Source organism: Camelus ferus, chromosome 12, assembly GCF_009834535.1.
Source record: "Camelus ferus isolate YT-003-E chromosome 12, BCGSAC_Cfer_1.0, whole genome shotgun sequence".
Classification (NCBI taxonomy): domain Eukaryota; kingdom Metazoa; phylum Chordata; class Mammalia; order Artiodactyla; family Camelidae; genus Camelus; species Camelus ferus.
In genome coordinates, this window is record NC_045707.1 from 18696390 (window position 1) to 18711313 (window position 14924).

At 38.9% G+C, this 14924-nt stretch overlaps 1 protein-coding gene across 3 annotated transcripts in view; it reads right to left on the reverse strand.

Moving 5' to 3' along the window:
• Nucleotides 1-14924, reverse strand: part of CBX5 (chromobox 5) — a 33780-nt gene that overhangs the window by 18674 nt on the left and 182 nt on the right. The window contains exon 1 of one of the 3 annotated variants that reach the window (XM_006182409.3): nucleotides 1144-1252. The exons of 1 other annotated variant lie outside the window; for it this stretch is intronic. The gene's annotated coding sequence lies outside the window, so the exon portion shown is untranslated. Of the gene's footprint in view, nucleotides 1-902; nucleotides 1110-1143; nucleotides 1253-14924 lie in introns of those variants that run through there. One more of the 3 variants, XM_006182410.3, reaches the window with a different exon arrangement.

Below are 14924 nucleotides of genomic sequence, written 5' to 3' on the forward strand. Positions count from 1 at the left end.
ATTAGTCATTGGGTTGGTTCAGTAATTCTTAAGGTTCAATTAATCAAAATATTAAGGAGGTACCTCTCCTCTTAGCTGGAGTTGACTTTGAGCCAAAGGAAGAGGAGGAGGAAAAAGAAGTCTGGTCCCAGACTCACATCAACATGAAGCCTCAAAACACAGAGGAGCCATTCATAGGCCCAAGGAAAGCTGAAGCAAGGCAACACAAATGGAAATTGAGTTAAGCGCAGAAATATGCACAACCAGGGGGTACTCAACAGAGATTCTAGTTTTTTAAATTCCCACGTTGTTGTCACCATCATCATTTTTAAGAACTCTTCCCTAACCATGTTAAATGGTGCTTAGATTCTGGATTACAGAGTAGCAAGAATTGTTTTCTTAGCTGAACTCCATTTTCATTTTTCTGTAATCTTTAAAGATTTTTGTTTTTCAGCACTCTAAAAATATTTCCATCCTGATCAGAAGACCACCCCCAGGAGTAAGGAAGGCCACTAAAAATCTAAAAATTTTGTTCAAGTTGAGTAGCATAAAAAGTTGCATTTATCAATTTACTTCAAATCAGCAAAATGTGGGAATTATTCCAAGAATATTTCTTTGGAAACAATACCTCTAGAACTTACTAGCAATAGGTCTGCCCACACAAAAAACTGTCTGTACTCATTACTGCCCTGTAATAAAACTATGTTTTCATTAAAATGCTTTATTTGGAAGAGTGGGTGGGAGGGTAGGGGAATGTAGGGAAGGGGCTTCAAAATAATTTTTCCATGAATTGAGAAGAAAGTCCTAAGCTTCAAGGAAAATAATCTGATCTGATTTATTTAAAATAAAAGCAGCCTCCAACCTCACCAGAGACAGGAAATGTCATATTCCAGGGAGAATACCCCACCCCCACCCCCACTCACCTTGGAATTTCCGGGAGCTGAGCAGTTTAGGTCAGAGCGCTGGGGTTAAAACCAGCCCCGGGTTAGATGCATGCAGTTAAGCATTGTGGCTATGGCCTCCCCTGCCTCACGAGGAAAAACAAGGATTTACATATGTGTTCTTCAGTTTGAGGGAATAAAGAGGAAAATCTCTCTTTCTACCTTCATGCAGATCAGGAGCCCCAAAAGTAGAAGATGAATGGGGGTTCCCTCCTTTACCTACCGGATCGCCCCCGTTCTTTCTTTCCCTCTGGGCTAACAGGAGGGGCCTCCCCTCCCAGGTCTGGGGCTTGGCGGGCTGGCAGCTCCCCCGCCCCCACCCAGCTGCCTAGGCGCCACTGCGCAGCTGTCCCAGTCCGTTGCCATGGCAACTGGCAGCAGCACTAGACTAAGGGGGAGAGAGGCAAACGGAAAAGTTAAAAGGCTTAACTTTCCTTTTCAGTGAAGACTGGGTGGAGAAGTTGGAAGATACCTCCCTTGGCCTCAAGGCCAAGGCACTCAGAGCTCTGGGGAACTGGCTCTTGGGTTTTAAATCCAAAACTTGTGCTTACTCCTCTAAGAGCACAGGGAACTAATCAATAGCGTTTTAAAATCATTTAACAGGATTATAGCTCAACTGGAAGGTGGGGGGCAGGGTAAGGCTAGATCCTTCTACAACAAGATCAGTACAAATTACCCGCCCCCTAATCCAGCCCACCAGCAGCACTTTAGACAAGGCCTCTCCTACCATCTGTCACTGAACAGTTAAAATTGCTTGGAGGGGGGAGGGGGGAATAACAGAAAAGGGGGAAGGGAAGTATTTCAAAGATACTATACAACTTTCCTTCTTGGGCGATTACTAGATCTAGAAACAGAATCTAGAGACTTGAAGCAATACCAAAGAACTTTTAAACTGAAACTCTAGGTAGAAAAAAAATTTTAATCCTTAAATAGTTTTAAACAAGAAAGGGGAGGGAGCAGTCCAGTTACAACCATTACTGTTAAATTAAAACCATTTCTCATTAGTCGTTCTTATGTTATAAAACAGTTTTAAATAATACTCACCTGGAACATTAATTTTACAATATAATCATTAAAAACTCCACATATTAAGAACCCCTAATAGTTGAGAAAAGGAGGATTGAGATAAAGAGATGCTTAAGAGACTTGCAGTCCCATGAATTTTCCTTTCTCCTGGCCATAAAGAACATTTTAGAGAGCCCCAAACCCCAGCTCTGCTGTACAGATAGATACAGGTCTTTAGAACCAGAGAGAGGTTGGTGCCATAGAAGAGTAAGAAAAAGGGACAATCAAAGGCAAAGAACCCGATTAAGGAAAAAAAAATGATTATTTTGGTTATCAAACAGGAGAAATTACAGAGTATGAGAGCAAAGTGGACAGTTTTCAACTACAGAGGATTTCTTTAACCTTGAGTAGATCCATCAGGAAATGTGAGTAAAAGCAGCCTTTCTTGACTCTTCCTAACTTTTAAAAACTTTTCGTGGTTAAGGGATATGAAAACAATGCCAAAGGAATTAGATCAGGGTTATGGTTCTGTGATTAACTTGCCATGTGTGATCTTGAGTAAATTTTAGATCTAACCCCAGAATCACTAAAATGTGCCAAATAAATCCCCATTGCCTACCTCCTAGGGAAAGAGTGAGTTTATGTTGAAACCAAAGGTCTGCTAAGTCCCCCAAAGAGAACCTTTTGTAAAAATATTATAGGGCCTAATACAACAGCAGCAGGAAATACGTGACCTTCTAAATTCCTAAGCCATTAAACCATATCACATGCAGTAGTAACTCCTGCAGTTCAACACGTTAGACAGCAAGAAAAGAGGAACAGTGTCTTTGTTAACTGGCGCTAGCAAACTAATAAACCTTCAGAGAAAAAGCAGGTACCTTTTCTCCCAAGGGCAAAATCCTTATTCTTACTCCTTAAAACTCAGAAAAGCACTGGAGATGGCAGACTGGAAAGACTAACTAATAGCAATTGTGTGAAGGGATAAAGGACAGGAAAGAATGACAGCAATACTAACATATTAGTGAAACCTTTTAGGGAAAACAAGTGAATTCAATAAGGAAAGGGACACAAATATTCTGGTGTTGATCCTTCTCTCTAAAACATCAGGAAATAAAGAGCCAAATCAGTTCCCTCCTTCCCACTCTTAAAAGGCACATGGCTAAGATCCCTTTCTCTTTGGGAAATGGGTTTTGTAACAGCTGACAAATCAAATTGGGCCTGATGCCAGGAGTCAGAGTCCAACCATAATATTCTGTAAAGAATGGCATGCAATTGTCTTATAAATCTCCTGGACAGTCACAGATCAGAAGCTGGCAAGGATGACGACATAGTTCTGATGGAATGTGTCTTATCTTAACCTTGAAGTTACAGATCTGCTCAGGAGCAGCAGTAAGAAATGAGAAATGCACTCAGACATCGGAGGGGACATAATTCTCTTTTAGACAGTGCGACCCAGTGTATTAGGGTCAAATGAAACACAAAGCCAGACGGACAATTTAAGAGCTAGAGCCTGGACCAGATAAAGCATCAAGACTGGTGGTTCGCGCTGAGCTTGGGACGAGGGAGAGGTCCAGGGTGAGAAATGAGACGTGGCTGGCAGGATGATGGAGTGATTAAGGTACAATCCTGATACCATGACAGAGGAAGAGAGGCTGAGCCTCTGAGCACAACCTTATTATCCTTGTGGAAATCTCCATGGGAAGGGGTGGGTAGCCCCTCAAGTTTCTAGAGAGTCTTTCAGACATAACAGCTCTCAGCCTTTTCCTGAACACACACAGGAACTCTCTGGTAAACGCATCAACAACCACAGACACAGGCGAGCAATTTAATTGCCCGTCAGATCACGAGAAAGAGCAGGCCCCACCAACCTTTCATATCAGCAACACAAAGCAAATTCACCTTGCAGGCCTCTGAGTGCTGGGGAAAAAACACCTAAATCGGGGATCTGGTGAGAATTCAGCCTTGGACAAACATCAAAGAGCTTTGCGGTCAGGCACAGTCAGAACCCACATTCCAAGTCGATGACAGGAATCTTCTTTAACAGATGAATCTTCCAGAAAAAAAAGGGGGGGTGGTGGTAGTGGAGGTGAGGAGGTGAAGCAGAGAGGGACAAAAAAATCCCATACATTATAAGAGTAAAAGAAAAAAAAAGGTAAAAATTGCCAGTCCCCAGAAATTAGAGAGGGCATTCCAGAAAGCTGGGGCAATCCAGAAGAACAACAGATGTAATGATTAGCTCTCTGCATTAACCAATCCATCCTGGAAGCATGGAGCCACCCACATGGAATCGCTAGTATCAGTCTGCTCAGTCCAGTTCAGGCTCTGCTCTGGTCCCTCCAGTTACTACTTTTCAATGCCAGCTGTCCTGGTGGCTTTTCTTAGATCTTGGTGTAGCGTGTGTGTTTTAAAATCACTACTTAATGAGCAAAAATGTGTGTGTGTGTGTGTGTGTGTATAAATATAAAAACATAATTCTAAAACTTTCTCTAAGCTTTCTTTGTATTATTTAAAAAGTAATGAAACCAACTGCTAAGTTGCCTCACTCAACTACCCACTGATCTATCTGGAGGGGGTAGTCAGACCAAATGTCAAAATGCAGAATCAATGAGCTCTGTCTTCATTTTAGAGTTTCAATATAAATTCTGTAAGCCCACTAAGAAGGCAAAATCCTCTACACAGAAAGCCATTCTAAAGAGTAGGAAAGGGTGAGGGCATATGCAAAAGTCCCTATCACGTGTATTAATTAAATATGCCGCTGATGGCTAACTTCAGTTGGTCCAGGCTTGAGAAATCTCCATTTCTCCCCCTAAGGCCCCTGGGGAAAGCTGGTGGCTTATGTGAAGATTAAATTGTCAGCTACAGCATTCTCTTCAAGGCATCCTCTTTTATAGCCTTATTGTAGCAAATAAAACAGATGAAAAGAAACCAAATTTACAGAACCGTTTTAATCTGGTCTATGTTCTCTGCTCTTTATGGATCCAGAAGTACCAATGGTTTTAGGTTTTGTAACACACACAGCATAAAACTAAAATACCCTCTATAAAGATGTTTTCTTCCACTAGATTTATGATTTCCAAAGTATTAGCCATGTGGCATTTTAACAGAAACACAGCATAGAGATGCACATTACAGCTGTCCTGGCTGTCTCAGGTTTTGTTAAATGGGCTGATAACTATCACTCCACCTCCACCAAAAGCCTATGAGCACCCAATTCAAGAGGAGTTAAAAGCTTTTTAAATGTCTATTTAAGAGACTGGATTAGGAAAGAGTTGAGGAAGATTAACTGTGGTCGTTAACACCCCTATCATTAACAAGCCACATACAGACAACACAAACTTTATTAATAGAGAGGAGTGTGGAAAGAGGAAATGCTCTCCTTTGGCTAGCACGGCTCCAGTTCGTGATCCTTTAATAATCAGGCCAAGGCACTGCTTCAACCAGTCACAGAATTATTCTGGGGCAAAGTATCCTATTTGTTGATTATCTCAGCCTTCTGCTCCAGCGAGCAAGGTAGTATAAAGCCTTTTGTTCTTTTAGATTAAAACATATACATTATAAATGGAGATAAAGGCTGCCTTGTAAATTTCAATTGGCTGTACTATCCTCCAAGCTCTGACCACCATTAAAAGATACAAATGAATGTCTACTCCAGCAATTCTCAGAACTGCTCGCAGTTTTAAGTCCAGTTCACTGGTATATTTAGCAATAACACACAAATTCTTGGTATCTCATTACCAGATCACAATCCCACAAAATAATTTTACACGGGACTTTTTTTCCCATTATTCAAATCGACTAAATTTCTTCTCTCAAGGGTCAGTCCTCTCTGAATTTAGTTAGGTCACACCTAAACCCATCACTGAGCAAGAGGTCAGATATTCACTTGTTCCAACATTCATGAGGAAGTAGAATTTGGTACCTCTATGGGCAAATGTCTTCCAGACGGTGCCTTCCAATGACCCTCTCCTTGGAATGTAGTGAACTCATCTCAAAGCACCATTGTCTCTGGTGGGTGTTAATTTCACACCCACTCCTCTCTATTAATTAAATGTGATGAAACATGAACTAGTAGATCTTGTCACCTTTCATGAAGAACCTAGTGATTTCATCATAAATCTTAAGAAAAATGGGTAACAGCAATGTTTGAGTAGATTACCATGAATCTTAGATTTTTACACGCCACTTTGGCAGACCACGTTCACACAGGATGGAAGGGTTAAAAGAGAACTGAGGTATCCAGCCTCAAATAAAATTATGGCCATACAAGCATTTTTCAAACAGCCATAAAATTAAGACTCATGCTTATCTAGCTTGTACAGATTTGGGACATTAGCAGCTTAAGGGTTACAAGGGCCCCTTCAGGTCATTTCAACAAATCCTCTATTTTAAGGGAGAATTTCTGCTATGCCAGACAATTTACATTCTCTCATAGTCTTAGTTTAACAGACATTCAAAAGACATAAAAATTAATTTGCATAACCATAAACTAAAATCTCTAAAAATCTCTAATTTAGCTGTTGAGATGGTATTAGACTTTAACTCAATATGCTAAAATCTGATTAATATATCCTGATAAAAAAGGAGTTTTTATATAATTGGAATAGAAAGGTATCTCAGACTGTAAAACTTCAGGGAGTAAAAGAGAGCGTTCCTTCAACATGAGGCATAATTTTGTGCTTTGCCATTACCTTAGTGTATTAGTGACATGAATTATATTGAAGTCATAGCCTACAATTTAGATAAATAAAATCAAGCCAGTATTGAACTTTTCCCCATCCCATACAGTGGTATCCTTGGCAGCTCCTTGGCCATCTATTATGATCCTGACCAATTTCTCTCTGTGGCAATTTAAAAGCTGTAAAAAAATACATAATGGGTGATGACAGGAGAAACAAACCCACACCAGAAATTATTGAACCTTGTACATCTTTGCAAGTGTCTCTATTGACATTTAAGTGTGAGTTACTATGCCACAATATCATAAAAGTGTGCTCTACACTTCAGATATATTGATAGTTAAATGCAAAGAAAGGAGGCCACCATCAGATAAATGGCTAAAGGGATGACCAATCTCAGACCACCTAACTCTTCTGCTGAGCACTGACACACTGCTTAAGCCAAATAAGATGTTTCTGACTTTTTTTGTTCAGTTTCCAACCATCATCCCATTCAAATCCTATGCCAAAAGGATGACTAATACAGTAATTCTGACCCTTCCTCTAAAATTGGTTGGTTATGGGACATTTATTGAGGGCCTAGTATGTGTCAAGCATTGCATGGGCACTGAATCTAGCCCAGTCTTCCACTTAAGGACTGAGGACTTTCAGCTTCTCTTGGTTAAATCAGCACCAGTTAGCATTGTCCTGAGGTTGTTACAAACAAGCTGCTAAAGGGGCAATCTGTTAACAGAGGCAGTATCAGGACTCGGAAGGAGATATGGGTCCTATCCCAACTAGATCACTGCAGGGTTGAATTGGACAGTTTATTTACCCTTAAGGGTGTTAGTTATTTGCCCTAATTATCTCAAAGGTCTGCTGTTGGCGGGGAGGGAATGAGAAAACACTTCAAAAATGTAAAGCAAATAGAAATTAAATGTCTGATAGTAAATGATGTTAAAAATAACACTTTAGTAACTGTTCCCTCCTCCTCTATTTTCTGGAAGTCTGTGTGGAATTGATTTTATTACCTCCAAAAGGTTTGGAAAATTCACCTGTGAAGCCAATTGGACCTGGAGATTTCTTTGGTGGAAGGTTTTTAACTACAAATTACATTTCCTTAATAAATACATGACTAGTGAGGTTCTGTATTTCTTCTGAACTGAGCTTTGGTAGTCTCTCAAGGAAGCGATTCATTTTATCTTAGACGTTGAATGTGATGGAGTTAACTATTCATAACGTTCCCTTATTACTCTTTTAGTGTCTGTAGGATCAGTCGTGATATCTCTTCTTATTCCCAGTATTAGTAATTTGTGTCTTTTTCCCCCACATCAGACTTGCTCATTAATTTTATTGAATTTCTCAAAAAACCTTTCAGTTCCATTGATTTTCCTGTTTTTGTTTTACATTTCAACTATTTACAGCTTTTACCTTCACTATTTCTTTTCTTCTGCTTATTTTGGGTTTAATTTGCTCTTGTTCTTTTTATTTGAATAACTTGACATGTAACACTGTGTAAGTTTAAATATGATGGACAGTGTAATGCTATTTATCACATTACATAATTGTGGTGTTAATACTGCTGTCTATATTCATTATACCGTGCATTAGATCTTTAGGGTTTATTTACTACTTGTTAAACTTTGCACCTTTAAACACCATTACTCTTATCCTTTCTTTTTCTAGGTTCTTAACCTAAAAACAGACTCTACTTTTTTCTGCTTTTTAAATAAAAGCGGTTAATAATATAAATTTCTAAGCACTGCCTTGGTTATATTGCACACATCTGATATCATGTTATCGTTCTTACACAGTTCAAAATATTTTCTAATTTTCTTTGTGATCTTTTTTGATCCATGGGTTACTTAGAAGTGTGTTGTTTAGTTTCCAAATATTTGGAAACTATCAGATGTCTATCAGTTATTGACTTCTAATTTAATTCCATTATGGTCAGAAAACACTTTTTTTTTCATGTTTAAAACTGACAAGGGATTTATTTATAAAATACCAATGAGCTCCTTCAAATTAAAAAAAAAAAAACTGAAACCAGTAAAAACTCCATAGAAAAAAGAAGACATTTATAATATCCTCTTTATAAAAAGAGAAATCTGAGAAACCAATGGGTATATAAAGTGTCTTTATATTCAAGAAAACACACTTTATTTGATCAAATCCTTTTAGTTTTGAGATCTGCTTTATGACAGAAGATGGTCTGTGTTGGTAAATGTTTCTGTGCACTTAAAAAGAATGTGTATTCTGCTGTTGTTGGGTAGAATATCCTACAAATGTCTGTTATATCAGGTTGGTTGACAGCAGTGTTCAAGTCTATTTCCTTACTGATTTTGTTTGTACTATTAATTACTTAAAGCGTGTGTTGAAATCTCCAAATATAATTGGAGATATCTATTACCTCAGTTCTATTGTTTTCTCTTTCTTGTGTTTTGACAATTATCAGTTGTGTAAAATTAGGATTCTGTCCTTTTGATGAATTGACCCCTTTATTATCTAATCTAGTATTGGATATTTGCCAATTGACCCATTTATTATCTAATCTGGTATTGGATATTTGCCCTACCTACCTCATGTCTGTTACAGTAAAAGAACAAGAAAATACTTTGGAAAATATACAGGAAACAGAAGGTAAAATGTTTGCTGGAGGAAGTTAAAAATAACTTTAATGAATTTCCTGGACTATCTGTAAGTTTTATCTATGGTTGTCTCCAACTACACATATAAATGAGGTTTGCCTATGTTTTATCAGATTCTTAGATATAATTTACTGTTGTGAAATAACTGAACAAATTAGCAGTATATTACCCTCCACAACTCCCTGTGAGGTAAGTGAGTCTTGCTGATTTAGGAATGAGAAACAAGGTACATGGAGTTCAAGGATTTGCCTCAGAAACCAAACTTCAAATAAATATCCTAGCCTGTTGGTTGACCTCTTCAGCACAGGGCATTTTATTCCGACATAATTATACCCGCTGGCTCAGATGTGAACTTGCTTTATTCTAAGAATTGTAGATTACAATCAGAGAAATACTTGAATGCAATTTGGTTCTTCTTCTCCAAGAAGAAATAAATAGTAAGAGTGTGTTATAAAACTTGATCGTGAAATACGATAGAACAGGCACTTAATAAGTCTGAAGAATAAGACTGCACGTGAAAAATTTAAAAACTAGGTCTATGGCCTAGTTTCAGGTAGAAAAATCTGTCAGCGTTAATTTTTTTCCCTTAAAATTCTTATTCACTTCCCTTTTAAAAAACTTTAAATTGTGTTTAATTTTGATGAACTATTCTTAGTGGAAAGGAAATCTAGACTACACAGTCCATGGCCTCATTAGAATGAGAGTAAAAAATGGCCCAGCTAGTCTATTACACTCTAGAAAATCACACACAATAACAAGCACAGGTTTGTTATCCCATGTTACTACCCTGAGAAGCTGAAAACCAGCCAACAACTACAACTCAGTCTTCTGTCCCTCAAGCCCTAGGCAAGACCACCAGGGGACTACACTGGTCCAAAATACTAGAATGAGTTCTTGATTAGCATTTTAAATTATTAACTTCAAAAACAAACTCCACGACAATCTAGATGTCACTTCATAGAAGTCTTAGGTCTAAAGGGCTATTAGCTATCACCAACCAATTCCTTCCAAATAAGAAGAAAGTAAGGACCAAACAGGGCAAATGCCTCACTTTTGGTTCTATCACTAGCTAATAGCAGATGTGGGAAGAAAACTTAGGTTTTCTGAGGCATTTTCCTCCCCACTTGCCCCTCATTTTTAAAAAATAACCTTTTCTCTTTTGAACTAGGTAAAATTTATTTGGTTACAGGACAGACAACCAGGATGTAGTGCTCTGAATGATGGCCCCCCAAAGATATCCATGACCTCATTCCTCAAACCTATGAATATTACTTTATATGGCAAAAGATGTGAGTTAAAGATCTGAAAGAAGAAATTTATCCTGGATTAACAGCGAGGGCCTTAAATGCAATCACATGTATCCTTTTAAGAGGCAGAAGTTCTGAGACAGACACACCGAGCAGACAATGCGAAGACAGAGCAGGGAGAGATGGCCATAAACCGGGGAATAATGACAACCACCAGAAGCTGGAAAGACAAGGAAGGAAATCTCCCCTAGGGCCTCCAGGATGGGCTTGACACCTTGATTGCAGACTTCCGGCCTCCAAAATTGTGAGAGAATAAATTCCTGTTGTTTGAAGCCACAAGAAACTAAGACACGGGGAAAATTAAAATTTTTAAATCATGAACCAGACATATAAAACCAATTACTAACCTCAAAAGAATTGTTCCTTAAGTGACCCAAAGAATGCCTAAAACCTTTAATCCTTCATTTTAAACGGGTAAGTTGTGATCGAGGTGATCAAAGATGCAATTTACCCAGAAGTATGGCAAATCTGAGAAGACAAATTCAGAAAGGTCTAATATTTACATAGCTGCTAACAAGAACAGTGTAGGTTTTTCCCCAAACATGCTAGCTGGTAGAGCTCCCGGACAGACTAAACATAGGCAACAGTTGTCACTGTGGGTGTTCTGCCAACACAAGTGTAAAGTTGTCATCAGAAATGAGTATGTGGCTTCAAGTGGCTTACAGAAATCCAACAAATCTGCGTCCTGGACTCTGCACAAGCCAACTCTTCTCAGGATGACCTGGACTCCTTCCCATAAGTACAATGATCAGCTAAAGCCATCCTCTATAAGGAGGGAAGGAAAATCAAAGTTTGCGTGGGGGAAAAATGACAACTGCCCAAAGTCCAGGTTCACTGATAGTAACAATATGTAAATATCAACCATACTGAGTCAGTTATAAGTGACACGTCACACTGCAATTTATTGCTTTTAAAATCAACATCCAGAGCACTTAGGTCCAATTTCATGTAAGGCAAATGGAAATAAAAATAGACCAAGTTAGAAAAAAATAGACCAAGTAAAAGGAAAAAGACAGGAAGAAAGACATGCCTTACCAGAAGTTGTTAAATGGGTTATTTCAATAAGATGTATAAATCATGCTATGTGGTTAAATTAAAATACCTCAATAAAAGCAAAAAATACTAGTCTTCCTTAGAAACCCTTGTACCCTGGATACCTTTCTCTCGTCTCTAGAGCTACTGTCAAAGCCTCTGAAAATCACCAGAACTTCCCTAGATACATAAAAATCCAGTCACTTCAGAGGTATGTTCTTTCTTCTTTCCTCAGCTGTCATCCTGCTCACCTCCTACAAAACAGAAGCCGTCTGGATTTCAGAAAGACCAATGAAGATGTTATTTTCCCTTTTAGTGAACAATCCTTTTATGTTTGGATGCTATGGTATGCCTCTAAGTGCCTGAAATTTAACTTTTGTAACACAGGCTCAGCATTTTGTATTGTGAACAGAGTGGCTGGTACAAGTTAACAACCAAGCCAAGTTCTCCAAAGGCAAGAAATACAAGCCTAAACTTAGGATTTTTTTTAATGTGATAGTCTCAGAATTTCAATGCAAAATTACCCACCAAAACTTCCCCAGCAGAGAGAAATGTTTATCAGATCTATTAACTGTGACCTTGTAAGAGAATCCACAAAAAGACAAGCAGTTTTTATTTGCATACCACAGAAAACCAAAAAAATCTAGGTTCAAGTCCTGAAATTTTACAAATAAAAATATACCATTAAGAACATCAAAGAAGGGGTCACTGATTAATTTATTTATAGACCCAAGTAGCTGAGGCTGGAAATGAGAGGAGTCTACTCGGAGAGCAATCTAAGGTGGCATGATTTGGTTACCTATTCTTCAGATCAGTTGTTTTTCTTTTTCCCCAAAGTGTGGGTCTCCACACAATGTAAAATCAGTTCAGCAGAAACTGACCCATGTTTTTGAGAAAATAAAATAGTATACTATACATGAGAAAGTACCAGAACGCTTTGCACGTTTATTTGCATAGTGAAACTTTCAATGTGTATACAGTCAGTGTAAAATGTATTTCTTACTGAGGGTCAAGTTAAAGTTTGAGATACTGATACAGAAGAATGCAAGTAAAGGAATGAGGAATAAATCAGGTGAAAATGTAAGAAGCACCTGAGACAAAGTCCACCTTCTTCAAAAGCATATTTGCCATTATTTTAGGAAGTCAAATAAACACAAGATGCAATCAATGTTTAAACTGTAAGAAGTGGTAAAAACCTTTAATGAAATTTTCCTTTTATCCAATGGAACAATGATCACTTTGTATCTGAACAGATAAGTATAAGGATTTAGTGATCCACTTACCAAAGGACACTTCCTAAGCACTTCACTCATCTTCTCCTTCTGATTTCCAATTGGCAAAATAAAAGATTTTTGACAAGATAATCAACTTTACCATCTGTCATTTTAGATCAATGGTTTTCAGGTGGAAATTTTTGCACCCCTCCCTCCTGGGACATTTGTGACATTTTGATTGTCACAAGCAGAAGTGTGGGGGAAGTGAGATGCATTTATTAGGCTCGAAATGTCAATGGTGCTGAGGTTGAGAAACCCTGTAGTAGATCAAGATTGTATTCCTCTCAAACTTAAATTAGGGACAGATACACTTAACCTCTATCACTTTCGCTCTTATAAACTAAGCAGCTGCATTATTAGCATACCTTCAAATAGTTGTAACTATGAAATAGGTTTTCCTTTTTCAAGTGCAGAGAACATGAACATCTCTTTTCTATTCTTGATAAGCTCAGTTAAAATCATCTTTCTTTTGTGCAATGTCAAAAAGATCTCTAGTCATAAGAGTACTTCATCTGTATTTGAACTTAATACAGTAAACACTTTCCCCTTGACTCTAATTAAATCAGTGAAGAGAGCTGTATAAACTCTGGTACAGCCAATATGTAATGAAAATTTCCATATTTTACTAAAACATACTGGAATGAATAGAATGGGCATTACCAACAGGATATGGACTGCACATAAAATATTTTGAAGGAAATATATTCAAAGGCAAAAAATAACCCAAGTGATGAATTAGTCTCCAACACCCTAAGTATCACCCTCTTTAAGCAACTTCCTTTTTATCCAAGTTCAGATATCCTCAAAGGAATAGCAGAAAGACAGATTTAGAAGATCTTTAATGTTGTAAAGAAACAGACATACATGGAGGGAAAAGTTCCTAGAGAAGAGCCTAATATAAAAGTATTGGGGACATGGACAATGCTTGAAAAGCACTTAGCATGATGCCTAGTAGGTACCAGATAGTATTTTTTAAGTTACCTTTCGAAAATTTGTATTTTCAAACCGAAAGTCACCTTAGTTCTTAATGGAAAAATAGCAAATTTTTGAGGTGTAATGAGTAAGGAGGTGGTGAGAAGTACTTGATTATAACTGAAAACACAAAAACAACCGGCTTTCAAGTTTAATTTTAATCACAAATTATCCCTGCAAAGATTTATAAATTGGAGATCCAACCTGTCTCCACCCCACTGTGTCCCTAGAGGTAACACACTTCGGTATGTAGCTTTCCACAACTTTTCTTTGGATTATACACATATCTGTTTGCCCGTGGAAATAAGCATTGTTGCTACGACGGCGATTTTTCTTGGGTGCCTTTCCACAACAATACAGAAGTTTATCCTATTCGTTCTAACATTTCAAGCCAGTCTTCCTAAAGAAGCGAGTTCTCAAAGTCAAAAGACCTCCCTTGTTCCCCCGCAAAACCTAAAAAGTGGTGGACGGTGGGATGTGTCGATGTGGGTAGCCAAACTCGCAGCATACAGGAGCAAACTTAGAGCTTCCCTACCAGAGATGTGTGTGGCATGGAGGCCCAAAGGCTTCGTTAAAGTCACCGTGGATAAAATTCCCACCCCCACGCGCCATCACAGGCACTGAATCCCCTTCCTCGCATCCCCAAATCTAGCACCTCCCTCTTTTGCAGCGCTGATTGGACGACCTGCCCGAGCGCTTTCCGTAGCCTGCCCGCCTACTGGCTCCAGACTTGGTCCATCCATTTAACCGCCCAACTCCCGCATTCCCCATTGGAGTCAAACCGCTGCCTCCGGAGGAGCCCGACCTACCGCGCGCTTCGTGCTCATTGGCTCAGCGAGACGCTGCTCAGGAGGAGAAAACCCGCCTCTCACATACCGATGGCCCAAGGACCGATCACTCGGCAGCTAAAGGCAGACCCAATTGGCCTATACACTCGCCAGTCAAACTCTTCGGCTGCAAAGCTCCACAGAACCTACGGGGATAAAACACCCCGCCCCTGTTCTTCCATTGGTTGGCCGGACCCACCGCTCCCCCTTCACGAGCCCCCACCCCGCGGTCCATTCATTTCACACAATAACGGGCCCAACTGGAGTCGGTTCAAAACCGCATA